The sequence below is a fragment of the Parasteatoda tepidariorum genome, chromosome 8 (assembly GCF_982258835.1).
Source record: "Parasteatoda tepidariorum strain Cologne lab strain chromosome 8, Ptep-v5.0, whole genome shotgun sequence".
NCBI lineage: Eukaryota > Metazoa > Arthropoda > Arachnida > Araneae > Theridiidae > Parasteatoda > Parasteatoda tepidariorum.
In genome coordinates this window covers 106741563-106768836 of record NC_141762.1, presented here as the reverse complement: position 1 = coordinate 106768836, position 27274 = coordinate 106741563, and the positions used below count along the sequence as shown (strand labels likewise).

The following is a 27274-nucleotide window of genomic DNA, read 5'->3' as shown; positions in this document are numbered from 1 at the left end:
TTTTTCAGTTTAAATTATTAAAATTTCAAATAATCACTGAACGCATGTTAACAAACAATATTTGAGAACAAAAATTATTTTTTAAATAAAAAAAGATCATCAGAATCATGCTCCTCTAAATTACTTATGTCATTAAGAGTGTCCTAAGAACCTGTTTGTATAATTAGAAAACATTTTTAATTATTTTAACATTTTTAATTATGTTTGTATAGTTAAATTTTTTTAATTTCTTAATTCTTTAAAAAAAAAAAAAAGATTAAGCAGTTTCAAGAAAATTTGAAATATTATTCATTTATTAACTAAAGATATCTAAGAAACTATGTAAGATGCAAGAATTCTAAATAGATTACATTTACAGATAAAGACAAGCATTTCTATAATCATTACTAAAATAAATCTTACTCCATCATTTCTGAAATACTACCTTGTAATTCTGTATTTCCTTCTTCTACCATCATAAAGAGAATTGAAGCATGAACATAAGTCTAAACCGCCGGAGACCACTCTAATCTCAATATATCAGAGCAAATGAGTTAAATTGTTTTGATTTTACATCTGGGCAATTCCATGGTGTCAGAAAAAAATGTACATAAATTTCTTAGAAAAACTATCCTATAAAACAAAAGTTTATAATCAAACTTTTACATTAAATATTTAGTATATCATAACTTATCGAAAAACAATTTGTTTTATAAAAACTGATTATTAAAAGTTCAAATTAAATGGAGTAAATTGTTGCTGTCAGATGTGAATTGCGCAAAAGCAAAAATGATTACTAATTTGCAAAACTCTGAATTTGTTTGTAATTTAAATGTAAAGTTGTCTGAATTATGAAGCTGACATTTGAATAAAAAATTCTATGCAGTTGTATGTGAAATAGGATACATAATTAATTTGAAATTTTTTACTTCTGCACCAGACGTAAATTACTCAAATTGGATAGAAATTTAAGTCAATGCTAACCATTATAATGACTAAAAATTAGTTTAATTTTAATCTTAATGCTACAAATATTATTTTTTAATTAAATAGCTTCTTTAAATTTAAATTGTCTTCTATTTCCTGTTGGAATGGTCAGATTAATATGTTTCATAACATTTTCCACCTTATAAAAGTTAGTTGAAAAATCACTCATTTTAGCTATGCAACGTATATTAACAACAATGTAATATATTAACATCAATGTAATATATTAACATCAATGTAATACATTAACAGCAATATAAATAAAACTCATATTTAAGCAATATCATTTTAAAAAACATGGAATAAAAAACTTTTTTTTAAATATGGGAAAAAAAGTTGAAAAAATTCATTAGTTTTATATTGGAATAAAAATAATTCTATTGAAAAAAAAAATAAATCACTATACATTAAAAGGAAAAAAAAAACGACAATTTTTTACTGTATTATTAGCCTATAACAAATTTTTCTGGGCACAGGAATAATTATAATCATAGCTTTATTTATTGCCTGCATAAAATTAAATAATCATTTTGTAGCAGACTATATTAACCGATATGCCTTTTACTTCCATTTAGTGGCATAGCTAAACAAAAAAAGAACATATGTCCGGCTGTAGCATAAAAGATGGGTCAAATTTTTGGAACAAATTTTTATACGAATTCCCGAATAAATTTTTGTCTCTTTTTAATACCCCTTCTCCAGTTTTGTTGACCAATTACAGGCCCAATAAATAACTAATAATTTTTACCCCATTTACCTAAAGATTGAATAGGATGTGAGTTATTGCTGTAGTTTGCTATGCAAGTAGGTTTAATATTTTTTCCCCACAAAATTATTTCTCTTCTTTACTCAAAATAAATAAATAAATAACTATAGAATGTTCTGAAATTATTTTTTCTCTAAATACACACATTTTTCAAGCTCTAAGCAAAATGATTGATTTAAAATGTTCTAAATGAAATTAAATTGTTACTAAAAAGATGCTTATCTTAAATAAATAAATTAAATTAAATTAAAACTGAGATACTTGCCTTAAATAAATAAATTAAATTAAATTAAAAAATATATTAAAACTTCATTGATCAATTTTATGTTAAGTACAACATAGTTGCAAAAATTAGGTTACTGAGGTGAAATACATAATTTTAAATTAACCTTAAAGAATATTTATATTGTTTCTCTTCATATTTTACTTCATTTTATAAAGAAAAGGTGAAATAAAAGATGAAAATAAATAAACAAATGTAATGAAAAGAAAAGCAGTGGTGTCTGAGTGGTGAGTAAAAATAATTAATTATTGATTTAAAATAAAAACATTTATTATTATCAAATCTTGCTTTAAACAGAAAAAATAATTTTATTATATTAAATCCTAGTGCTACAGTAGAATTAATGACGTATTTTGGTTTCACACGTAAAATATCAAAAATATATTTTGAGAAATTTTTTTGTAAATCAAAATAAGAAATGGTTCTACATATTTGTGCAAGATAACCTGTTTTGTTATAGTTTACTTTAATTATTCTTCGTTCCATTTTCTCTTATTAGTGTGAATTCTTTTTTAAAAAAAACTGTACTTTGTTACAGATTATCTTACCATGGATGAAAATTTCAAATGATGTTGCCCTTCATTTAACAGCCTATGACTTATTGAAAAGTGATATTTATAAGTTAAAAATCTTTATTTCTAAATCTTCAATTTTTTACCTTGGAAATAATACTTAGTTTACTTAATATTAAGTTTAAAATTTTGGTCATTTGGTTGCCCAACTTGAAACCTGTCCCTGTACAGTGCAGAACAAAAAAGCAGTTTTGTTTTCCTTCTTTCTAACAAACAAATATAAATAAAAAAAATTCCATTCTAAGTTTATATGTCCTTTAACATGTTTTCCATACATTCCTTGGTTTCGGCAGCTTTACAGGGTAAAAGGAGAAACAATTTCGGAAATATCAAAATAAAAGTTATCATGAAATCCAGAAAAAAATAATTCATTGGACAAAAGCTTTCAAAAAAAGATAAAATCTTTTCAAGATTTCAATTTCATCTTTTTTAACTTTTCAAATTTTCAAGATAAAATCTCTAATTAAATTATGAACAATTATTTTTTGAAGAATTTTATAAAGTTAAAAATACTAAAACATTTTGAATCATTTTGTTAAAAGAAAAAAATACTCCCAAAGCATCGGAACAAACTTGAACAATTAATGAATTCAGCCCACAGATTAAAAGAAGATTTAAAGAAAAAAAAATTAAACGCTACTTTTATAAACAGAAGCAAATATCCTAATCCTTTCTTCCACATTTTTGCCTTTCTTAAACTGCATAGTCCCATAATCTACAAAGAGGAAAAAGATTTCTCCATTCATTTCCCAACACAAAAGAGTTTGCAATGGTATTCTAGTTCCGCATGAATTTTAATGCAAGAAAAGTATTACTGAGTTGATGATATTTCAACTTTTTTACGATAAATTTACGTCTAAATAAGTGTGGATGTAATGGATGGTAAAATAATTTTAATTAAGATAAAAATTCCAGCTTTTCTTTGGAATTCCCTGATTTTTCCAGGTCTTAATCCAAATTTCCCTGACTTTTCCAGTTTTATTCCAGTATAAAAAAATTCCCTCATAATTCCAGGTTTTCGAGGTGGGTGGTCACTCTGGTTTGAGTCCCATAGCGGCCAGATTAACAGTGGGAGGTTTTAGTGGTTTTCTACGCCGTGTAACGCAAATGCGGTTTAGTTTTATCAAAAAAAGTCCTCTATGGAGGCAAATTTCCCCCTATACTTGATATCTTGTCTTCTGGATTGGGCTCAAAATTACAAATCTACGTAGTTGAACATTGATAGTCGTAAATCCAAAATTGGATCTGCTGTTCCATGACTGTATGAAATGACAATATAAAATAAAATTGTCAAGGAGGAATCACGATGGCGCAGCAGAAAAGAAATTCCCCTCCCAATGAGGTGTCCCGGGTTCAATGACTGGTCTATGTGGGTTTTACTCCCGGTTTGCACCGACCAGAAATTTAAGTGTAAGATTATCACTGTTAATGGGTCAAGGGTTAAAATCGTTGGGCTAATCATATAAGGTTTTCGCGGTTTTTCCCTCCGTGTAACGTTTGCAGTTTTCTGTTTAGGTAAAAAGATATATTTAACATTTATTGGAACTTCGGGAAGCATGTTGAAAATATCTTTTAAACAGTTAACAAAAACAGCAAAAACATCACATTTGGAACAAAAAGTTACTTATTACTATATTGTACTAAATTCTTTCTTTATAAAATGGTAAACATATAAATAACAGTAATTAAATAAATTTATCAAGCCTCTGATTGAAAGTATAAGGACATTCTGTTAACAGTTCTGTAAACCTATTTCTTTAATAAACAAATATGTAATATATGAAGCATATTTTTCTCATTTGTAATGTGTACCAAAGTTATGGAGTAAAAAATATTTTTTCTTTCACATAAAATTTTTAATTTTTTTACTTTTTTTACAGACAATTTCAATTTTAAATTTCATATTCCAATTTTTAAATAATGTCAATCGTGCAATATACTATGTAATTTTTTTTTCCTAAGAGGAATATAAATATTTTCAGGATAGTTTTCGGTATTCAAAGCACAAAGCGAATATTTAGTTAAGCCGGATAATATACTGCAGGGAACAGTACTTAGTTACTCTTTCTTAACTTTTAAATTAATACCAATTTATTAAGATCGTCAATAAATTATTGTATTAAAAATTTAAATGCCTATTAAATATTTAAATAGATATTAACACGAAACCTATGAACTAGAGAAGAACCTATACCATTTATGACCCAGAAACAACAAATTTGTATTTTGACTAGTAAATTTGTATGATATACTAGTAAATTTGAGCTTGAATTTATTTCAATTTTTATTATCAGACATCGCTCATAACCTTCCTCCCACTTTGCCCGAAAAAGTGAGCAAATCCCTTTCCGACTTTAGGTGCTTTTGTTGTATTTGAACGACCAGGAAATTTACTGAAGCAGTAGAATATAATTCTTACCAAAGTTATGATGAATCACACAATACTATTCTCCATCATAAAGACAACATCCTGTCCTTTAAAATGCAAAGTAATCAATAAGATATGAATAAAATATCAACCATTTCAAATAATAATAAATTTACGACACATATAAATATGTGGTCACTATTGCTTATTTGCTCGAAGAAAAATTTTATTACAACACTGTATTACAATATTATTACAATACCCAATTCTTTCCCATACCTCTGTCAACTAAAATTGACTTTCTAAGTATGGAGATTAATTATCAGTCGACACCGGAAAACAGAGAGTCTAAATATATATATATTAAAGAATTGCCTGCCATTAGCCACCTGACACTACATTTCCCGCCAAAATTACACCATGTGCTCCAAAATCAGTGATTTCGACTTCTTGTATTACATAAGAAAGATGCTATTTCCACCGAAACTTTCAGCAGAGGGTGTGTTTCTTGTTCCTCAGTGGCACCATCTCCTAGCAAGAATGGGACTTCCGAAACAGACATAAGTCACAGCCCGTTTAAAGGGTGGTATACATCCATTCATTAATCCACCGATCATAATTCTGATCTGAATCAGAGATCAATCTAGCTCCAATTCAGTTCCTCCAGAAGTTTGATTTGTTATGGAAACATGGGGGATTTTGTGATCCGACAGAAATAACATGCACTAGTCACCATTTACTAAACGGAGAGGACCGAACTCGCGGCGACTTAAACATAGTCCCAGCGATCTACCAACCACGCTATCCCAGATTCTGAAGAATTCTTTTGTTTTAGTTCGTTACAAGATTACTAAATCAGATTTTAATGACGAATTTCTTTTGAGATTAAAAACTATTTTTTTATTAGAATTAAATCCTAAATTATTGTTTTTGACGGCGATTTTATTTAGGTGAATTTTTTCGATGTTTTTTATAGATTTTTTCTATCATCGCTTTTTTCTAAAAATTTAGGCTTTTAAGTCTTGCTATAAGGATGAAGAACTATTTTTTCTTTTTATCTTTTCCTATAATTTTTTTTAATCGTGTTTAATATCTTTTTCATTTTTGAATAATGAAACTCGGAACAATTTTATTTTACACTAGATCAGTATTTCAGGGGAACTGAATTTCATTATCAAAGTTAATTTCACATCATATTTTCAAGAATTGAAACAAGAAAAGCCTTTATGAATTTTAATTTAAAAAATTTGATGAAAATTTTTTGTAATGTAAAAATAATATGACATTTTACATTGACACATCTAAACTTTTTGATGATACAATAATTATTTAAAGGTACTATGTACTAACCAAAAAATATTTAGCCAAAACATTTAGGTAACATTTAAATTTCGAAGCAAAAAAAAGTAGTAAAAATTGTATTTTATCAAAATTAAATTTGCTCTAACATTTAATTGCATACAAGAATGAGACGAAAAAACACATCTTTTTTTACTGTAAGTTGACTTTTGTATTAATGATCCAAATTTGACTACCATCACTTACTTTTATGAGAATGCTGCTATCACAAAATTTTTGTTTAAAATCAATAAATTCCATTGCTTGTATTTCGTTGATAAGAGATTATGCATTAAGAACATAGTGAAAACAAGCATAACAATATATGTAAATGTCTTAAACGGGACTTTTTAAAAATGAAGATGCAATTGCACATGATGTTTTCACAAAGAATATACACCACCTTTCTGATGAAGGATAAAAACAATATTCTTCTCTGAATTGATTGGAAATTTTTTATCATAATGTAAATGTTATTCAGCTTAAATTTAAAGAAATTTTCCGATTATAATTATTTTTTTAACATAATCATGTAAAAATTTCCAAAAATTAAAATAAAATGCACTGCTGATAATAAATATACTCACAAGTTTAAGATAGACTTTAAAATTAGGGTTGAAAGATAATAGCTTCTTATATCACAGCGAAAGTTTATAAATAACCAAATTTTAAATATATTTAACAGTTTACATGACACTTCCGCACATTCTACTGTAAAAATTTTCTAATGCTATATTTAACAAAATTTTATCAAAGCAAATATCATGCCAGACAAATCCATTTTTTTTAAATTTTGAAGATTTGTAATAAAATTGTTGAATAAATTACACAATACAGTAATTAAGAAAACCATGATAAACATTAGAACTATTTCTCAACATCATGATTTTATTTAAAAACAAAACTCATTGTAAAATAAACTACACCCAATTGTAAATGCAATACATAACCTTCATTATTTAAAATAAACGTCGATAATCTTTTGGTAAAACACAAGTTGAAAATACATAATTGTCATTAAATAAAATTATTTTTTACATGACTTTAAAATATTTGATACAGTTTGAGTTTAGTCCTACAATTGCAGATCTTTATTTACTTGAAATTATATTTCCAAGCAGTCCCAAGCATATATATTTAAAAAAAAAATCAAACTGCAAAACCCTTTAACTCTTTTTATTAGACCTGAAAATAACTACCTACTCGCTATGTGGCCAGTCTACCAAAAAAGTGGCGAAAAGTCTTAAATGAACAACTGCTTATTTTAAAAATTGTTTAACGTAGAATTACATCTATGTAAAAAAATACTCTGGGAATTCAGAATCCATCGATTCATGGTTGAAAAAATTATGTAAAAGGAGAATTCTTAAATAATTCACATATTTCGATGCTGTAATATATACAGTAAATATATCCCCCCCCCCAGATATTTTCGTTCACTTTAAAAGTCACTAAATTTTGACACATATTTATTATTTTTATTGTTTAAATAAATTTTTACAGCCTTAGAATATTTCAAATAAGAATTTTTTTTAAAAAAATAATTTAATAAAAATAAAAAAAGTTACTTTTAAATGTCTTAAGTGGCATATTTTTGTACCCATTGATATCAGTCACCAACTCAATAGGTTTAAGGAAAAAGCCGCTGCTAAGACATTCTGGTCTCCCAGAATATTAACTGAAAATATAAATTTTCAGGTATACTTTTTAGTTAGAGTAAACATTCAGGCATATTATGATATGAAAATATATTTAAAATTCAATGCTTGTAATTTTAATACATCGCACAAGGTTATATGAAGCCAACAGAAAATTTTAGAAATTTTTTTAAACGTCCTTAATAAAAATTGAACCAACTTTCCAGCTTTGCTCTTCGTTCACCATAAACACCCTTTTGAATAGACGATATTATTGTTTATATTTTAATCATTTACAAATTAATATAAATGATACATAAAAACATACACATCAGTCTATATTCAAGGAATTTAAATAAAAACGACTTATTCATTGTTTTGCAATAATTTAAACATGAAAATTTATTACGGTAACAATATTGTTTGTATTAAACTTTAAACAATCTACAATGTAATGGTTTTAACTGAGTAAAAAGTACCAGATAATTTCATTTTTAATTGTTTTAACATGGCAAATTTGTTAACAGACAATCATTTTTTTAATCTTTCTCATTGTTACAGAAAAATTCTGTTACAGATGAAAATTCAAACTAAAGAAAACAGCTGTAATGTAAAGCTAAATATAAAGTAAAGAAAACAGCTAGTAAAGTAAAGCTTAAAGTAAAAAGTGGAAAGCATAATGTGGAAATTTTGTTAAATAAATAATTAAATGTAAAGGAAAACGTCGTCAAGTTGAAAGTACAGTAAACCATAGAATATAAATTATAGAGTAAATTAAAATATAATGAAAGTTTTGACTAAAACCAATATAAGACCAAGAGTAAACTAAAATTAAAATGGCGTGTGAAATTTAGGGGCCTCTTTTTCATCACTATTAAAATAGTCATCCACATTATTTATCTAAAGCACTTCTCAAAATCTCATATACACTGCACGATTCACTTCAAAAATATAGGAAAAAATTTCTGTACCTCTTAAGTACTTTTATTTAAAATTTAAGCATAGTATAAATTACGTTTTTATTTTATAGTATTTAGGGTAATCTTTTAAATCAGTAATGGAAGATGAAATTTGTAATAATTTAGAATCGTAAACTATAATAGATACTAAACAAAACTAATATTATTGGGATTAACATAGCAAAATATTTCATTAAATTAATTTTTAAATATTATTAACCATAAATTAAAATTAAAATTTGATGTGAAATTAACTTGATTTCTTCACCAGTCAAAGAAATTATGACTGAATCAAGTTTTAGTTATTTTATGAACTAGAAACTGCACACTGCATAGTATTTAGGGTAATCTTTTAAATCAGTAATGGAAGATGAAATTTGTAATAATTTAGAAAAGTAAACTATAATAGATACTAAACAAAACTAATATTATTGGGATTAACATAGTAAAATATTTCATTAAATTAATTTTTAAATATTATTAACCATAAATTAAAATTAAAATTTGATGTGAAATTAACTTGATTTCTTCACCAGTCAAAGAAATTATGACTGAATCAAGTTTTAGTTATTTTATGAACTAGAAACTGCAAGTTTGACCTTTGCCTTTATGCGTTAACCCATAATAAGAGATTGTAGGACAAATCAAAAATTTTTGATAGCAAATATATTTATCAGAAAATATAGCCTAAGTCTTAGCCAACTGTAAACAAGTTTGAATATTATCATAAAATGTTAGTTCATTGTAGAAAATAGCTATTCTAGAACAATTTTGATAGCCAACTTACCAAAGAAAATTTTGGGAGAAACAAGTTCTTGTTTACTTTTGACGAAGAAAATTTAAATTTCGCTTCTAAATGTAAGCCAATTACACAACTTCACCAGGACACATTATCTCAACAAAAATGTTTATAACTTAACTCAGCAAAAAAAGTTACTGCCAAAATGAAATCAGCTATTTTTTTTACCCAGAAATCTTAAAATTAAAGCCAAAAACTTTGCCTTATTTAGAAAATCTTTCGCTCTTAAAATGTTGGACAGCCCAACCACCAATAAAATCAGGGTGGCCAATCAAATTGGATTTTAAATTTCCCTGATTTTTTCAGGTTTTCCAGGCAAAAATCTTAAAATTTTCAGGTCTGTGTTTCTTTTTTCTTATAAATTGTAGGATGTTATTTTTTTAACATATGATCTTGAAAAAATTATTTCTTTTGCTAATTTGGCAAGATTTTTTATTTATTTCTTGATGTTTTAGTACAACATTAATTTTTAAGACAGGTGGAGAAAATAATATGTTTCGCTTGTAGAATATATTTTTTTTATTGAAGACAATTTTTTTTAATATGCTACTTTAAGTAGTTTTTGCTCAAAGTGTACTTAGCAAATGTCAAAAACCGAATGACCAATAAAACCATGGATACATATTGTTTAATATATTTTCATTAAGCAAAAAGGAAAACAGTTTCAGGTGATTATATATAAATAAATTTTATAATTACAGTGGCTCCCAAAAGTGTTCGTTCACTTATAACTTTTATTGAAATAGGAAATAAAAATTCATTAATTAAATGAATATTTCAGAATTGGTAGATGTATAATCTAATCTCAGCAAAACTGCATGGAATATTTTAAAAACAAAGCAAAAGTTTATTTTTAAGATATCAATAATCAAATAGTAACAAAAGTTTTACCCCACGAAAGTCATCGTACACTTAAATGTTTTCCAATTTCAGAATTAAAATTATAGTCTATTGCTCTAATTTTTAATATATGTATTTGCAATTTAGTATCAAACTTGTGATAGCAAAATTATTTTAATTTTTGCTTCACCGTAATATTTTCTTTTATCATTTAAAAATGCCTCATGGTCATAATAAAACAATAGACCAAATTTGAAAGTCGATTATTTGTCATCATAAGAGGTATATCAGTAATGAATATTGTTATATTAATATATTGTGTCCTATTGCACTGGGCAATATGTGATAAAATTGCTTAAAAGGACTTCATATCAGAGATTAAAATTATAAAGTTTGTGGAAAAATACATAAATTCACAATTTAGTGTTATAAAGTTTCTGTAAAATTTAATAAAAAATATTCTGCTCGAATTTCACAAGACAAAAAAAAAAGCTAGTAACATTTATTTACAAACTTATAAAAGCTATTGTATATGTCAAAGGAAACTCTACTAAATATTACTAATTAGAAAAATTAAAATATTTACCAATGGGCCGAGATTTTTTTGAAAGTGTGAGATGACTTTTATGCAATAAAGTTTTTGTTACTTTTTGATGATTGATTTCTTAAAAATAAACTTTTGCTTTGTTTTTAAGATAATCCAAGCAGTTTTGCTAAGAATAGAATATATATTTTTATTATTAAGTATCTATTTTAATTAATGGATCCATTTAATCAATAGATTTTAATCATTGAAAGTCATAAGTGTACCAACAATTTCCTGAGTCACTGTATTTACATTTCAATATTAAGCTGTACTGTATACAGTATTTTATCTTAGCAGAGCTATTAAAAAAATTCATTGATCATTTTTTCTTTAAACCAATACTTCAAGACGAATTTTTAAATAATGTTCTTTTTTTTGAATTAGCAGTAAGAGATTCACTATACAAAAATAAATGTCACAAATATAAAATTGTCTAATTTTTTGTTGTTTCTATAGAAAAAAAAAGATAAAATTCTTTAAATTTTATACTTTCTTTTTCTTATTTGAAATTAAAATATTTAAAGAATTCCAATCTAAAAACATAGTTTTTTTTAGTTTTGAGTAGTTAATTGTTTTTGTTTTAACAACTAGAGTCTTGTACAGTACAGAACTAAAACACTAAGTTTCGTTTTCCTTCTTCGTGCTAATACACATATGAATAAAAAAAGATTAAATTTATGTTTATACATCATTAAATATGTTTCCAATACATTCCTTAGTCTTTGTTTGATTTTTAGGGTAAATGGAGGAATAGTTTTGGAAATATCATCTCTGGAAAGCAAGTAACATTTATGACCTTTCGATATTGTGACAACTATACAATTCGAATTTTGAATTAAAAATCAAATAGTTACCAACAAATCAGCAAAATTAAAAATTAATATATAGTTGGTTCTTAAAAAAAACCTTCTTTTAAAAATTGAAATATGTTATAAAAGGTTAAAATGAAACAGAAAAAAATAGCATTAATGCAACAATTGTAACAATTTGTCGACAAACATTGCTGCAAGCGATTGTTAAAAAAATGTGTGATTAGTTGGCTTGCTGAGAAAAAATAATTCACAAATTTCTTTGAATGGTAGTACAAAAGCCTCCAGAAAAAGAATGCAATATAAAATCTATTATTATTAAATTATAACCAACTAATTTTTGGAGAATTTTATAAAGTTAAAAAAACAAAAACATTTTGAATCATTTCATCAAAATGGAAAACAATTACCACCAAAGCATCGGAACAAACTTGAGCCATAAATGGATTCAGCCCATGGACAGAACTTAAAAACAGAAGCAAATGTCTTGTTATTATATAGCTTATGTATCTTATCTAATATAAATTTTTATATCGTGAAGTAACTAAAATATAAATGTTTTTATTATATAATTTTATTTTTCAAATGGTGTGACAAGAGGGAATTAATCAAATATTGATTTGAATTTTGCTTATACCTGTTAAGAAAAATTAGGAAAAAAATACACATTCTTCTATGGAAGCCAGAAAGCAAAGTAAATAAATAATTGATTGGCTAGTATCATTTAATTAACTGAGTACATAAAATGTACAGATAATTTTCAATTGATGACAGTTTTAAAAATGCATGAATTAGCCAAAGATTTGAATGTAAATAGGCAGCTCTACCGTTAATCTACCCTGGACATAAAGTGTATAGAAAAATAGGAGGCATCATATTATGTATAGCTTATATTGGTATATAAATTCAATATTTTTTTCTACTGAATCTAGGAAGAGAAACACTGATGTTTGATAGTTCTAACTTTAAAAAAAGTAAGATTTTTTTCAAATTCAACTTACCCCTTGTTGAACAGCAGTCTGGACTTTAGCATCTTACCTTGATGTATCTACAGATGATTTTGAAGTTGATTCAGAAGAATTAGACAATTCTTGAACTGTAACCTAAAATAAATAAAATTGAACAGTAAAAACACTAGCAAATTTCAAAAATCTACAAAAATCCCCATACTTTGTGGAATAAGGAAAAAAATAACCAGCAACATACTCAAAAACATTTGTTTAAGCATACATGTATAGCATTTATTGATTTGCGTTCATGAAAATATTTTAGCTTTAAACTATGAATTCATGCTTTTTTCAGAGAAATAATTTTTAAACATACATAGTCTAATAAATATAAAGTCTGGTTCTGGAAATTTTTAATATCATTAATGTCGAGAGCATTGCTCACAGATACAGCAGATAAATTTCTTAGTCTTTTTGCATTTTTCTTGAAATATAGGGAAACAAATGTTATAATTCCATCATCACAGACTTAAATATAAGTGGAAGAGCTAAATTTTCGTTTGAGTTTAACAAATGTGCTCAGCAAGGTGAATCCCTATTAGTTATGCTGTTCAATATCACCTTACATTTGAGAATCACATCATTTGACAACTAGGAAATATATTCACAAAGTCAACAAAAGTCTGTGCCCATGCACACAATACAGGAATTAATGCAAGAAAAAAAAGTAGACTAATAGAACAAATAAAAGAAATTACAGGAAAAGCAAATGAAATAGGTCTAACCAAAATAAAATTCATAATAAAGACAAAGACAGAAGAGCAAATACAAATACAAGGTCTAAAAATTGATAAAATTTTTAAGGGTCCTTTCTTACGGGTCTTTCATTACTTATCACGGTCACGAAATGAACAATAAATGTTAAATTCCTGACTGCATAATAAATGGACACAAAATGGAAATATATTTGCAAATAATGATTACTAAAAAGGAAATTAATTTTGAGAAAATGTATAATATGTAAAACCCGAATAAGACCAATAGTAACATATGGGTCTGAAACCTAGGCCTTCTTCAACAATATGAAAATATATTAGGAAATTTTGAACATAGTATAACATAAGTTAAAGTAACGCATGGAGAAAAACATGCAACCATGAAATAGAAAAATTAACTTGCCATCTTAATATTTTTTTAAAATCCATATAACATTTCTTAATTAGTAATAGTACAGATCATATGATGTATACATCACATGAATATAAATTATATTTCCCTCTGAATTCAACAAAAATACATTATCACATAATTTAATTGTGATTCATAAAGTATGATTCGGATAACTTCAAAAGCAAACCATGATGATCAACTGTTAATACTTATGCAGCGTAACAAAAGTAACAACTTTATTAAATCATTCACATAGTTATGAAATTTTTTTTTATGAAGCACTGTCGTTGTTGTTGCTCATTCACGTCACACTAGAGCTGCACAATTGGCTATTGGCGACGGTCTGGGAAACATCCCTCAGGATGATCCGAAGAAATGCCATCACAATTTTGATCCTCTGCAGAGGGGGTGGCACCCCCGCTTCGGTAGCCTGACGACCTGCACGCAAAGTACGCTTTACGGTAGCACAGTTTAACGAGGACCCTACGCAGACTGATCCAAGTGGTCACCCACCCGCACACTGACTGCAGCCAGTGATGCTTGGCTTCGGTGATCTGATGGGAACCCTGTCTTAATGATCAGTCCACTGCGGGACTAAAAAGCACTGTCAGATTTGTTATTTTATATACATCTTTGAATTATCACGCTTTATTTTTTTTACATGATATAAACTGTCAGACAAACATGATATAAACTGTCATTTTATGATTGCAATAATGTATTTACTTTTAATAACTTAATTCAGATTATAAAGCGTAATCTTTTAGAAAGTTTATCTAAAAGGCAACCAAGATAATCCATGGATTTTGATTTTCTAATATATCTGCAGTCTTGTGTGGATGTTAAATAATCAGGATTTTAGCTATTATTTAGCTATTAGACAAGAAATTTGTAAAAATATTGGTCAATATCAACACAATAAATGAGTAAGAGACATTTAAATTTAAAAGACAATAATTGAATAACCCCTCACATTTACAACATCTAATTCTCCTGAGAAATTTTCAGTTGTTGTTCGTAGATTAGATTGTTGATCTTTGAGCTCTTTCACATTGCTTTCTAGAGCTGTCATTTTACTTTCAAAGTTAGAAACACTCTAAGAATAAAAATAAATGATTATTTACAGTACTTTTCTAAAAACAGAAATTAATGTATTTTTCACATAAATGATAATACAATTTTTTTTAAAAATAAACAAATACACCGATTAAAAATTTTATTCAATAAGTTCCAGTATTACCTTTCTTAAAATAGATAAAAAAAATACTTTAAACTAGGGGTGCGCTATCTCTTGATCTGCAGCCCAAGACAATATCAAAAATAGAATTTTCTTTTCAGAAAAAAAAAATCCGAGAATTTTGAACTGCACATTTAATTTTTTTCCAGTGTTTTTTTTTTCTCATTTTGTTTAATCGGTATTTTTTCTCTTTTTTTCATGAAAAGGAAACTTTAAAAAAAATATCAATTTTGCATTTGTTGAATTTTAATTTATAATTTTATGTCTAATGTTTAAAATAATTTAATTTTATTGAGTTAACTGATTAAAAAAAATTTAGTATCTAGTATATAGATGTTTCGGTATAAAAAATACTATAACTGCTAATATCTGTCTAAATACTTGGACAAGCAAATTGGTCAACCTGCTGTCCAATTGGCCCTTCTCTTAAAAAGATTGTGCACCCCTACTTTAAACACTTTTAGGTTTTTTTTGGTATTTTAGGTGTGAAACTATCTTCCGCAGTCTTTCACCAAACGTTTTTTTACAGTTTCCCGTACGAATGATTTTGCTTTAAAAAAAGATGTCTATAAATTCTAATATAAGGTATAGTGTTTTCTAAACTAATTTTTAAGATCTTCGTAAACACTTCGGAAGTAAATTAATGAGGTTGGAAAATCATTGATAGAAATAGAAATGTTACTTAGTGATTTAGTTTCATCACACTAGTAAGTATGTTTGTGCTTCAATTATAAATATTCTAATTTCAAGTTGCAGAATTAGAATTTTTAGATCATTCTAAATGAATAAAAATATCATTTCATCAGATACTGTACATTAAACGGTTATTTTCAAAGAGAGATGATCCATCTTGAGTACTCATGGTACAATAAAACTATGAAGAAGCAACACCAACAGAAATCACACTTTTTAAAGCTGGAAGCTAATAGTTTTTAAAAATTGAGTTATCATAAGCAGCAGAAATGAGTTGTATTTTTGAGAATAGATAAGCTTATTTAATTTTGTATAATTATTATTATTTCAAATGATAATATTCCTCTGCATACTATTTATTTTTGTAAGTTTATTCCAAAGTCAAATACTTAGAGGGAAAATTCAGGAATATTACAACATATTTTAACAGTAGAATGAAATGAAATTGTTTTAGTACATTAATACATTAACAGGCACAATTTTTTTTCATATTAATTCAAAAAGTACATGACATATAGATTCAAACTATACCAATTAGTAAAATAATTTTTCATAGAATTTATATAATTTTTTAGCATAATTTTGTTCAGAATTGAGATTTTTTTGCTGGTATGAAAAGAATCCTAAATCGACATAAAATAGAAATACTTGACTAAAAACTCAGAGAGTTAGTTATTGGCCAGATAAGTATATTTTTATCAATAGAACTATTAAATAAGGCATTAAAACTGCATTCTCAATGTATTTATTTCAAATATCAATAGGCATTTAATTCATCAAACATTGTGAGAAGATTTTAAATTAATTTAAAAAGAGAGTTCTGAATAAAAATGAACTGTATAAAAGGTTTTTGAACTGTTTTCTGTAAATGAGGTTCGCTTCATTGTGTATAAGTAATACTTATTTAAATCAAGCCTGTACAAAAATTCTATTTCATAGGAAACTGAATCAATTTTAGTGAATTTTCTAAAAAATACAAAAGCTGGGAGAATTGAACCAGGAGAAGCTGGCAATAAGCACTTACATTCATCGAAGTAAAAAATATGCATATAAATCTTAATCTAAAGATAATTTCTTTAAACCATTATGCATAATTACTTAAACTATTAACACTCAACATACTGCAGCACTGGCCATATTCTCACACTGGTAACCTGTTCCGAGATAAAAGAATTATTTTTGCCATCAGTCGATATTTGATCGCCCAAAAGTTTTTTTTTTTTTAATTTCTTCGACAAATACGGAGAAATTTGGGAATATAGGAGTAAACAGGAGATAGTTGTAAAATACAGGAGTCTTCTTTACAGGTACACATATAAATAATGACCTTAAAACATATTCCACCAAAATATAAAGGGTTCCCACTTAAAACAGGAAAAAAAAATTTCCCTGACTTGTCCAGACATTTCAAGTAAATTTCAATGAAATCCAGACCATGTTTTATCTATAATAGGGGTGCACAACCAGAGGAATCTGAACGAAATGAAAAAAATTAATTCCAAATTTTTTTTTCCTTTAAAAAAATTTGGAAATTTTACATTTATATATTCAAGTTTTGGATGCCCCCAGTCTCAATCAATGTAGTTTTTGATCGCTTTTTTTCCGATAGTTAATGCTACGAATTTGCACATAGTTTTGAGAATCCTAACATTTTTAATACATCATTATTACGATACACAAATTTCGGATTTTCGTTATCACTTTTTGACGTTCTTCATGTAGGCCAATTCCATCGTTAATCCAATGACTTTTAAGTAGTTATTGCTACCCATTTTCACAAAGTTTCTGAAATCGCGATTTTTGAAAATTGTAAATGCACATTGCTATTTGTATTCACGAGATTTAAAAATCAGGAAAGGAAGAACACCATTTGTGATAGATTCCAAAACTAATGAAGTTATTTACCCTAAGTTTAATACTGCCTACACCAGCTTCTGTTGAAAGACAGTTTTCCAGAATGAATTTGGCCTGTTAAAAATTACAGAGCAGTCTTCAAACAAAATCATTAAAATTTTTATTTAATAACTCGAAAAAGCTATCATATGATCAAGTAGATAAAATTATCACAATATTTAAAAGCTTTGCAAATTACAGGATAACCATTAAAAAAAATTTTTAAACCATTTTCTTCCTACTTAGACCATTTCAGATCATATGCTGGGAAATGATTTCTATATCATTAAATTTTAACTTTAAAAAATTAAATCAAAATAAGTTTCGAAAAGTAATGTAAATTTTAATTGATTTTAAATATATACGTGTAACTGTAAATAGTAAGTGTCATTTTAAAAAAGTATTGGTCATAAGGAATTGAAAACAAGTATCTTAATAGTTTTTTAAAGTAAAATAATTCCTTCAAAATTAACGTTTTTTTCTTTCTTCTTTTTCTTCCCTCTCTCAGCCCCTGCCTCTTATGATTAATTTAAAATAAATGTTTTAAAGTTAGAGTATATTCCCTACTAAATGCTAATTCTTTTTAGCTGAAGGGGTTTTGTTTTAATTTTAATCATTTTTAACCCTTATATTTCTTTAAATCAAAGTATTTAAATAGCATTTTTTTTTAATGACAAAATATTAATTTTTTTAAATTTAATTCTGTGAACAAATTTTTCAACGTTAAAATTTATGTTTAAATGGACTTTTGTATTATGTAATATGATAAAAATAAAAATGATTTTTCCAAAATTTTTAATTATTTCTATTTATCTCCCTTTAATATCAAGGATAATTCAGAATGTAATAATAATGGATAATAGTTTAATTTCAGAATGAATGGAAACATGGAAAAAATTACAGAATGGTGAAAAGAGAAGAAAAAATTATTTAAATAAAATGAAATTAAAAATTTTTATTAATAAAAATCCTGGAAAAAACAAAGATATCAACTCTTCATCAGCTCACACGATTATATCCGCAAAAAGGAGTGCTTTCCAATATTGCATCAATATAGCCAAAGCAAAATATATCAATACAATAGTGTGAGGAGCACTCAAAAAAAATTTTTTTGAAACAAAATAAAACACATTAAGTAAAAATTTCAAGTAAAAAACAGAAAATGAAATGTGAAGAAAACACAGCACAAAAGGAAATCTTTAAAGCGAGTAGCGAATTCAAATGAACTTACAAGTAAGGGAATATTTTCAAGAATGATTTAAAATATTTTCGTAATAAGATTGCCAAATTACAAAATCTGAAAACCGAAGTGCAAATTGAGGTAAAAGCATAAATACAGGGATTTCATTTTATAGAATGTTCTTACTGCAGTACCGAAGCGCTTTTGATTTATTTATTACCAAGGATAGGCCTGAAAATTGATAAGCACATATTATACTGGATAATTTAAAGAAGTTCATAATTAATGAGGTTGAGATTTAATAAAACAATTTTAATGATTTTAGAAAATTAACACTTATTTAAAAGAGAGAGAGAGAGAGAAAGAAACAGAAATTGCCTGAAATGGATTTGCACATGGCAGATATATATAAAACAAAGAAGTTTCTAGTAAATTTATTTATAATAACATACAATTAACCCAATGATTTTTATAGAGAATTTATTTACTTTAGTTGGGTATCCATTGCTTTTTTGACCAAACTTTGAAAGAGTTTTTCTATTAGCTTTTGGGATAAATAAAAACTACTACATATTCTTTTAATTCTATTTGTTTGATTAAAAATGGTATTTAAATAGATGCTTTTAGAACCATTAGAATTCCAAGTAATTAGTTTATTTATATTAAAATTAAAATAATTTCTTTTATCGCATAAATCAATAAAGCAGATATCTTCTTCTTTTATAATACCGAAATCCAAAAAAATTAAAATTATTATAATCATCATGATTACGAAGCAAGACAAATTCCTAGAGGTAAATATTATTTAATAAAATAGTATAATCATGAAAATTTAAGATAATTAAGTCATCAACAAATCTAATATTAAGAGCATGATTTTTTTCATAATAGAGCAAAAATAAGTTAGCTAAGAGAGATGAAAAATTAGATCCTTGTTTTATTCCATCAATTTGGATAAAAATATGTTTTCCATTGTAAAGATAATTCTTAAAAAAGACAAAAATTAATTAGAATTTCCAAATAATCAAAATCCCAATTAAGGAAATTTTTAAAATCATAGAAATAATTCAAAAGGACATCTTTTAGTTTAGAAAGGGGAATGCCATTGAAAAAAACCTGGAAATCAAAAGTTGCAATAGAATTAATTTTATTGTGTTTAATAAATTTTAAAATTGGTTGATTATTAGTGATAATTCAAGAAAAACCTTCTTTAATAATATTGTTAATAATTTTATTTAAATAGTAAGAGAAAATGATGCAAGGTTTAATTAGGAAAGTATTAGACCCAGATGTGATTGTTCTAAATTTTATGAAATTTAGAACTGATAATTAAGTAAGGAAACTATATTGCTAATTTTAATTTTTAACCTTTAATATAAAGCTAAAATTTTTTTAATGATAATAGTATTATTATTTAAATTACTGAGCTTAAAATTTTCACTATTTTTTTTTAACTCTTTATTTAAAAGTTCAACATAGAATTTTTTACAGAAGATTGCATAATTATTGTTAGCTTTGTCTATAATTTTTTTTCTTGCTTTATACAAAACTTTTTTGTAGATGCTTAATTGATTGAACAATTTTAGAAAAATTTTTTGAATTTGTTATCTAAATTTTCATTATTATTGAAAAAAAGCTATTAAAGTAATAATAAATAACTGATTTCCAATCTGTTAACATACCTAAAGGTAAAGAGAATCTATTTGACATCAATCTATTTGACCTTTAAACAGAAACTATTGAGATCATTAAGAAAGTATTTTAGAATTTTATTAATTGTCTTATAATCATATCGTAAATGTAACCATATCGTAAATTAATTGCATTATAATCATATCGTAATTATATTGTAAATGGGTCTAAATTTTGTGCCTTTTATCATTAAATTTCTAAGTTCTAAGTTTTCAATAATATTTAAATTACCAGTAATAATATGTTTATGATGTTTATCAATAATCAAAATATTTCTTTTCTTTTCAGTGATATTCATTATCGGGTGTATAAATTTTTCCAAAATTTTTGCTAATATCATTATAATTTAATATAGTTCTAACAAGAGATTTATTATATTCAAAGTTTTTAATTATGTTAAAATCTTTTAGCGAAAATTTTTTTAAAAAAATATTATGAAATTTGATCTTAATAAAAATAGGGTTTTTAAAGTTAATAACGAAATTTAAATTATCTAAATTTTTCTTTTTATTTAAAATTTTTTACAACAAGATTGAAAGACTTTAACAAGATCGAACCAAAGAATTTTGAAGTGTAAATTAATAAAAGAAAAGTTAGTATAAAGATCTTGAAGCTTATATACATCATAATTCTTAAGGGAGAAAATAAAATCTTTCATAGGTTTAATATTATAATGTTTATTAAAATCTTTTCCATATTAGAAATAAAATTTACATTTAATTTCTCACTATTAAAAGAGTTTTCAATCCTTCCTGTTCCCCGTTTACCTATATTTGCTTGCTCATCTTTAATATGAAAAAGTAAGTAAGCTGAGGAATCATTAAAGTTAATCTGTGTATGTTGGAAGGTATCGTTTAGCTCATTCAGCAAAAAATTTTTGTAGAAAAGCATGTAGTAATTTTCTTCTTGTGGTCTTCAAAATCATCTATATCTAAACAAAATCATCTACTATTACTAAAACAATTTCGGCACTACTAAAATGATGTTCTCTAAAATAATTCAATTCCAGGTTATTGATAATTTTATTACTGTTTATATCTGAACAGTGTTGATTATTTTGAATATTAAGAGAGTTACTGGTTTGTTCAATATATTTCATATTACAAAAACAGCAGGCCAATATACAAATAGCGTATTTAATTTTACAAACAGATTTGGAGCTACCGTTATTATGAATTATATGTATTTTTGTCAATAATAGGGAAAGTTTTACATGGTTTACAACCACACACTTGATAAGATGGAAAAATTTCAGGTATTGAATGCAACACAAAAAATCCTTTGCTTTCAGAGTAGCAGGATGCTGAGCTGAAGGTCAACTCTGAATTAGGCTCTTCGTATCGGGTTTCACACACAGAATAATTTAAATATTTAACATATTTTTTACCAGGCACTAAATTGTCCTTACTTTCTAAATACATGAAAATAGGCTCATAGAGCAACATCCCAAACACACGAAATATGAAAAACAAATTAAAAAAGGAAACAAAATGAAAACAAAAGCAAACTAACAGTGGATAATATTAGGTGCTAAAGCTGCAATAAATATGATCACTAAAACATAGCACAATAAATAAATACAAAAATTATAAAGAGAAAAATGAAGAAAATTACTAAGTTTTATTTACGGTGCATAAGCTGCAAGTAAATAATGTTATATTTTGCACATCCATTTTCTGGACAATTCTTGGTAACTAACAAATCAAACGCACTTCAGTACTGCAGTAAGTTAAAAAACTTATATATTATTTATAATAAAAATTATTTCCTTAATTTTCTTCGTTTTTCTCTTTATCCTTTTTGTCTTTATTGTGCTATATATATATATATTTAATATAAAATATTTAAAGTTTCAGGTAAAATAATTACACCGAAAAAATCATGAAATATTCTTTTGTTAATTATTTAAATGTTTTATAAATACACAGTTACCATTATTAAATGCCATAAAGTTTAATTAAAAACTTACTACTCAAATTATCTTGACATAATAGTCCTTTTCGCATGTCATAACGTCTAATACAGCAATCTAATGATGCTGTGAGTATTTCATAGCCAGATACAGACAAGGATGTCACAGAATCTTTAGCATCATGCAAGACCTAAAATTTGAAATTAAAACTCGTAAACTAAATTTTATTTTAGATGTTTGAAAGTATTACTGATAACATTTTAATATCAGGAGCACAAAAAAAATTCAATAAAAATAATATCTTTTAAGATTTGATAGAGACAATGATGTCCTAGAATATCTTGCGTCATGTGAAATTTAAAATGTTAGAAAAAAATGTAAGCAATTTAAAAGTTTTACTCATTTACCTATACCATGAAAAGTAAATATACATAAAATGTAATGAGTAAATAGTTTTACAGAAGAAAGATTTTAAAAAAGTAATATTTCACTCCCTGATACAGACTTAGGAATCGTAGAATATTTTGTATCATGTCAAACCTAAAACTAAAAATCGTACTCAATTAAAAAAACTTATTTCAAAATTAATTTTTTTAAAAAACCTCTTAGACTTCTTTAATATAGTGAATAAAACTATGTTATAATATAAGAGCTTTTTTTTTCTTCTAAAAGAAATATGTAAATTAAAGTATTTTTAGCTTTGATATTGACAAAGATGTCATACAACCTTTTGTATCATATGAAACCTAAAATTTAAAACCAGACTTAATTAAACAAAATTCATTTAAAAAAAGCTCAACAAATTACAGGTTAATATATTAAATAAAATTATGCTAAAATGCAAGAAGCAATTACTTTTACAAAATAAAGAAAAATGTTGTAAATTAAAATATTTGATGCTCTGATACAATGACATACTAGAATCTTTCACATCATGTGAAATTTAAAATAATTGAAAAACAAAATTAATTTAAAAAGTTTTACTCATTTCATTATAATATGAAAAGTAAATATATATCCAAATGTTATGAATAATTATTTTCATAAAACAAAAATTAAAAAAAAAAAAAAAAAAAATTCATGCTCTGATACAGACTGAAATTTACACATTCCTGCTGCAATGTTGGCAAAGATGTCATAAAATCTTTTGCATCATATGAAATTTAAAATTATACTCAATCAAATAAAATTTATTTAAACAATGGGAAACTTTTGCTCATTTCCTTTTAATATTCAAAGAGAGATAAATTAAAATATAATAGGTAATTATTATTACAACAGGAAGATGTAGGTAGGTATTTATTTACGTTGCACTAAAGCTGCACAATGGGCTATTGGCGACGGTCTGGGAAACATCCTTGAGGATGATCCGAAGACACGCCATCACAATTCTCTGAAGAAGGGATGGTTCCTTTGCTTTGGTAGCTCGGCGATCTACGCACAAAGATGAGCATTTTACGGTAGAACAGTTTAACGAAGACAGACACCACACACACTTGGTTTCTATGCAGGCTGATCAAAGTGGTCACCCACACGTTCACTGATCGCAGCCAGTGATGCTTGACTTCCGTGTTTTACTGGGAATCATGTGTTTACGATCAGTCCACTGCGGGACCAACAGAAATATGTAAAGATAATAAAGTTTTTCATACTTTAATACAAAGATGTCCCAGAATCTTTTGTATAGGGGTTTGTCTAGGTTTCTCTGAGAGGTATCTATTTTGTGAAAATTTAGACATAATTTGTGAAAATTAAAAATTATATTGAAAAATCAATACAAAAATATGGTAAAGTAAGAAAATATTTTCAAAACCTGTTACTAAATATAAATCATTTATGACTTCAAAATTTTTATATATTTTTCTCCATATATTCAAAAATAATTTCACTGTTGTAAACATTTGGGGTTAAAATTGTATCCAAATTGAAAAATCCATAAAAATCATTCTCAATATGTTCGAATTTTGACTTCCTGTAAAGTTTACAGAGGCTTGCTTTTTTAAAAGCAGCTTGTGAAACTACGGTTTTTCTAAAGTTGAATTTGTGAAGGTACCACTAAGCGGTAGTAAATCTGCACTTGACAGACCCCTGGTCACACAAACTTAAATATAAGACTTTCCAGTAAGTACCAAATGCTGTGCACACTTGTTTGCCTAGTCTTGGAGCACCTTTCATAAAAATATCTCTTTAAACTCCTAATATCAAATATATAAGTTTCAAAATAAATATTGCATGTGATAAAAAATGTGGAATTTGAAAAAAAATAAAAAAAATAAATGCACTTTTGCTTTAAAATAATATCATGTCATACTACTTGTAACTTGTAAGCTTTACATTTTTATATTTTTAATCAATTATTTTATATTTTTCTAATGTACAAATTAGAAAAAAGTACATTGCAAAGTGAGGTAAGGAAAAAAATATTTGCTATAGAAACTTAAAAAAATAGTTCCCTTGTACAAAATTTAATATATTGTTTTTTGAACATCAATTAGAACCTTCAAATTGAAAACTTAGAATTGCGTTAATTTTTCAACCAAAGTATTACAGTTTCAGAAATTTTCAAAAGAAAACATTGTTAAACATTTTAAGACAAAATTTATATAAAGTGAAAATAATATCTGGGAGATTAATTTAGACTACATTAACTGGATTCTTATAAGTTAAACTCCAAATTTATTTTGAAAGTTTTCCTTCAAAACCAAAGAAAAGTTTTTTTTTCTTAAAAATTATTTTATTTATTATTGATTATTAAACATTAAATTAATAGCAATTTTGTTTGCATTTTAAGCTCATTCATTTCACAAAACCAAAAAACAGATATTTTAGTTAAAAGACATAGTGTTTTAGTTACGGGAGCCCCTTAAGTTCTTTGAGCTTCAAGCTGCTGCCTATCAGGTAAATTTGGTCTCACTATTTGATAATTATAGTCAATAATAATGATTGTGATATTATCGTATTTTATAAGTATTATTATCATTAATAAACATATTTCTTATTTTCAACACCTATGCATGTGGTTGTTGGGCAATGACTTTTACAAACCAAAAACTGACATTGTTTGTACTAGGGTTGGCTGGTTTAAACCAAATGTTTTTGTCTTTTTAAGTAATTCTCTGTAAAAGTTATTTTTTATTATTTATATTAATAGTTGTAGTTTGAATAGAAAATGTGTAAAAAATAATAAATTTTCTCATAAAAATTGTACACTTAAAAGTGTAAAATTTTACACTTAATGGGAATCTGCATTTCTTTAAATAGAAACATAGATAATATTTTTTAAATGTTTATAAAATAACTAAGATGAATTTATTTTTACAAGCTTAATTTGTAGCTTAGCTTCGGATTTTCAAAAGAAAATTAGAACATTGTTAAAGTGATTTAAAATAGCTTTTAGTGTTAACACCAGTTTAATATGTGAAGAATGTTAGAAATTAAAACATTATAAAAACCTTGAAAATTAAAAAAAGAAAGCCTATTGTTTGAAATGTGTATCCATTGATACTGACAATTTAGAAATTGCCAATTAAGGTTATAACATGCAACACTAACAGGACAAGATGACCCTTACAACACCCTAGTAGTTAGGCCCCTGGAGTTTTTTTCATCTAAATAATAAAAACAAAATGTTCAAAACTTCTCTTAGAATTTTTTTTGAGACAGAAGACATTTTTAGGCAAATTTAATCCCCCCACAATGGTTTCAAAACCAGTTTTGCAGGATTTAATTATTTAAATATACTTTATTTTTTAATGATTACATTTTTGGCTTGAGAAGTTTGGAAATACTCTTGATCACAAAACTGAGTGTAGATTTAAAAAAGACCATTGTATTAGTACTTTCCTAAAGTAATTGCTAAGCATTTAAGATTTTCAGGCAGTGAAAAGTGGGAAACTATAAAAAGAAAAAAAAAATGCACAAAAGAGGACCAACTTAATGGGTATAACCCTAAGCCTCCTCAGACAAACTTCTACATATTTTTATTTACTTTTTTTAAAATTTCGAAGTTCAATACTTTTTAGCTTAACAGTAGATGGCTTGAACAGATTCCCTAATGTATTGCGAAGAAAAAAAATGCTATATACTAAAACAATTAAGATCTCCAATAATTACATATGAAATCAACATTAAGAAAATTGCCCAACTCTCTAATAAAAGAACATACCAGCACGACCTCGAAACTTTCTCACTATTTGGGCGGTACTAACGTCCCAATAAAAAATGGTTTTGTCCATTCCACTGGATGTTATATGTGAACTATCAGCTGAAGACTGAACGTCTAACACTTCATATTCGTGTCCCATATAAGTCTTCAAGAGCGATGATTTAAAAAGTTTCCATAGTTTTATTGATTTATCAGATCCACCAGTCATGCAATAGTTTCCATCAACTAAAAATAAAATAAAAGGGTTCAGTAAGAAAAACAAAGAGCATTGCACTTTAAATGGTTAACAAAACATACAATTAAAGCAGATTGTGCAAACAGCGCCTTGTTTACAAGTTAACTGATTTTTTAAAATACTAGGATAACCCATAGTTAAAGAAATATACAAATTAAAAAAAAGTTTTTTTTTTGCTCTACCCAACTTTCAAGCTTTCTGCAGTGGTTTGATTTCAAACATATGAT

The 27274-nt window shown here is 26.1% G+C and overlaps 1 protein-coding gene across 19 annotated transcripts in view; it reads right to left on the bottom strand.

Annotated features, from left to right (window-relative positions):
- LOC147806647 (uncharacterized) overlaps positions 1 to 27263 on the bottom strand; it is a 74337-nt gene extending 47074 nt beyond the window's left edge. For 3 of the 19 annotated variants that reach the window (XR_015428419.1, XR_015428430.1, XR_015428431.1), the window contains exons 1-6: positions 26813 to 27251; positions 22705 to 22837; positions 15014 to 15136; positions 12925 to 13026; positions 5007 to 5062; positions 425 to 612 (exon numbers count right to left, since the gene is read on the bottom strand). The gene's annotated coding sequence lies outside the window, so the exon portion shown is untranslated. Of the gene's footprint in view, positions 1 to 402; positions 613 to 5006; positions 5713 to 12924; positions 13027 to 15013; positions 15137 to 22704; positions 22838 to 26812 lie in introns of those variants that run through there. The other 16 variants (XR_015428423.1, XR_015428422.1, XR_015428420.1 and 13 more) reach the window with 14 other exon arrangements.
- Positions 27264 to 27274: the final 11 nt, after the last annotated feature.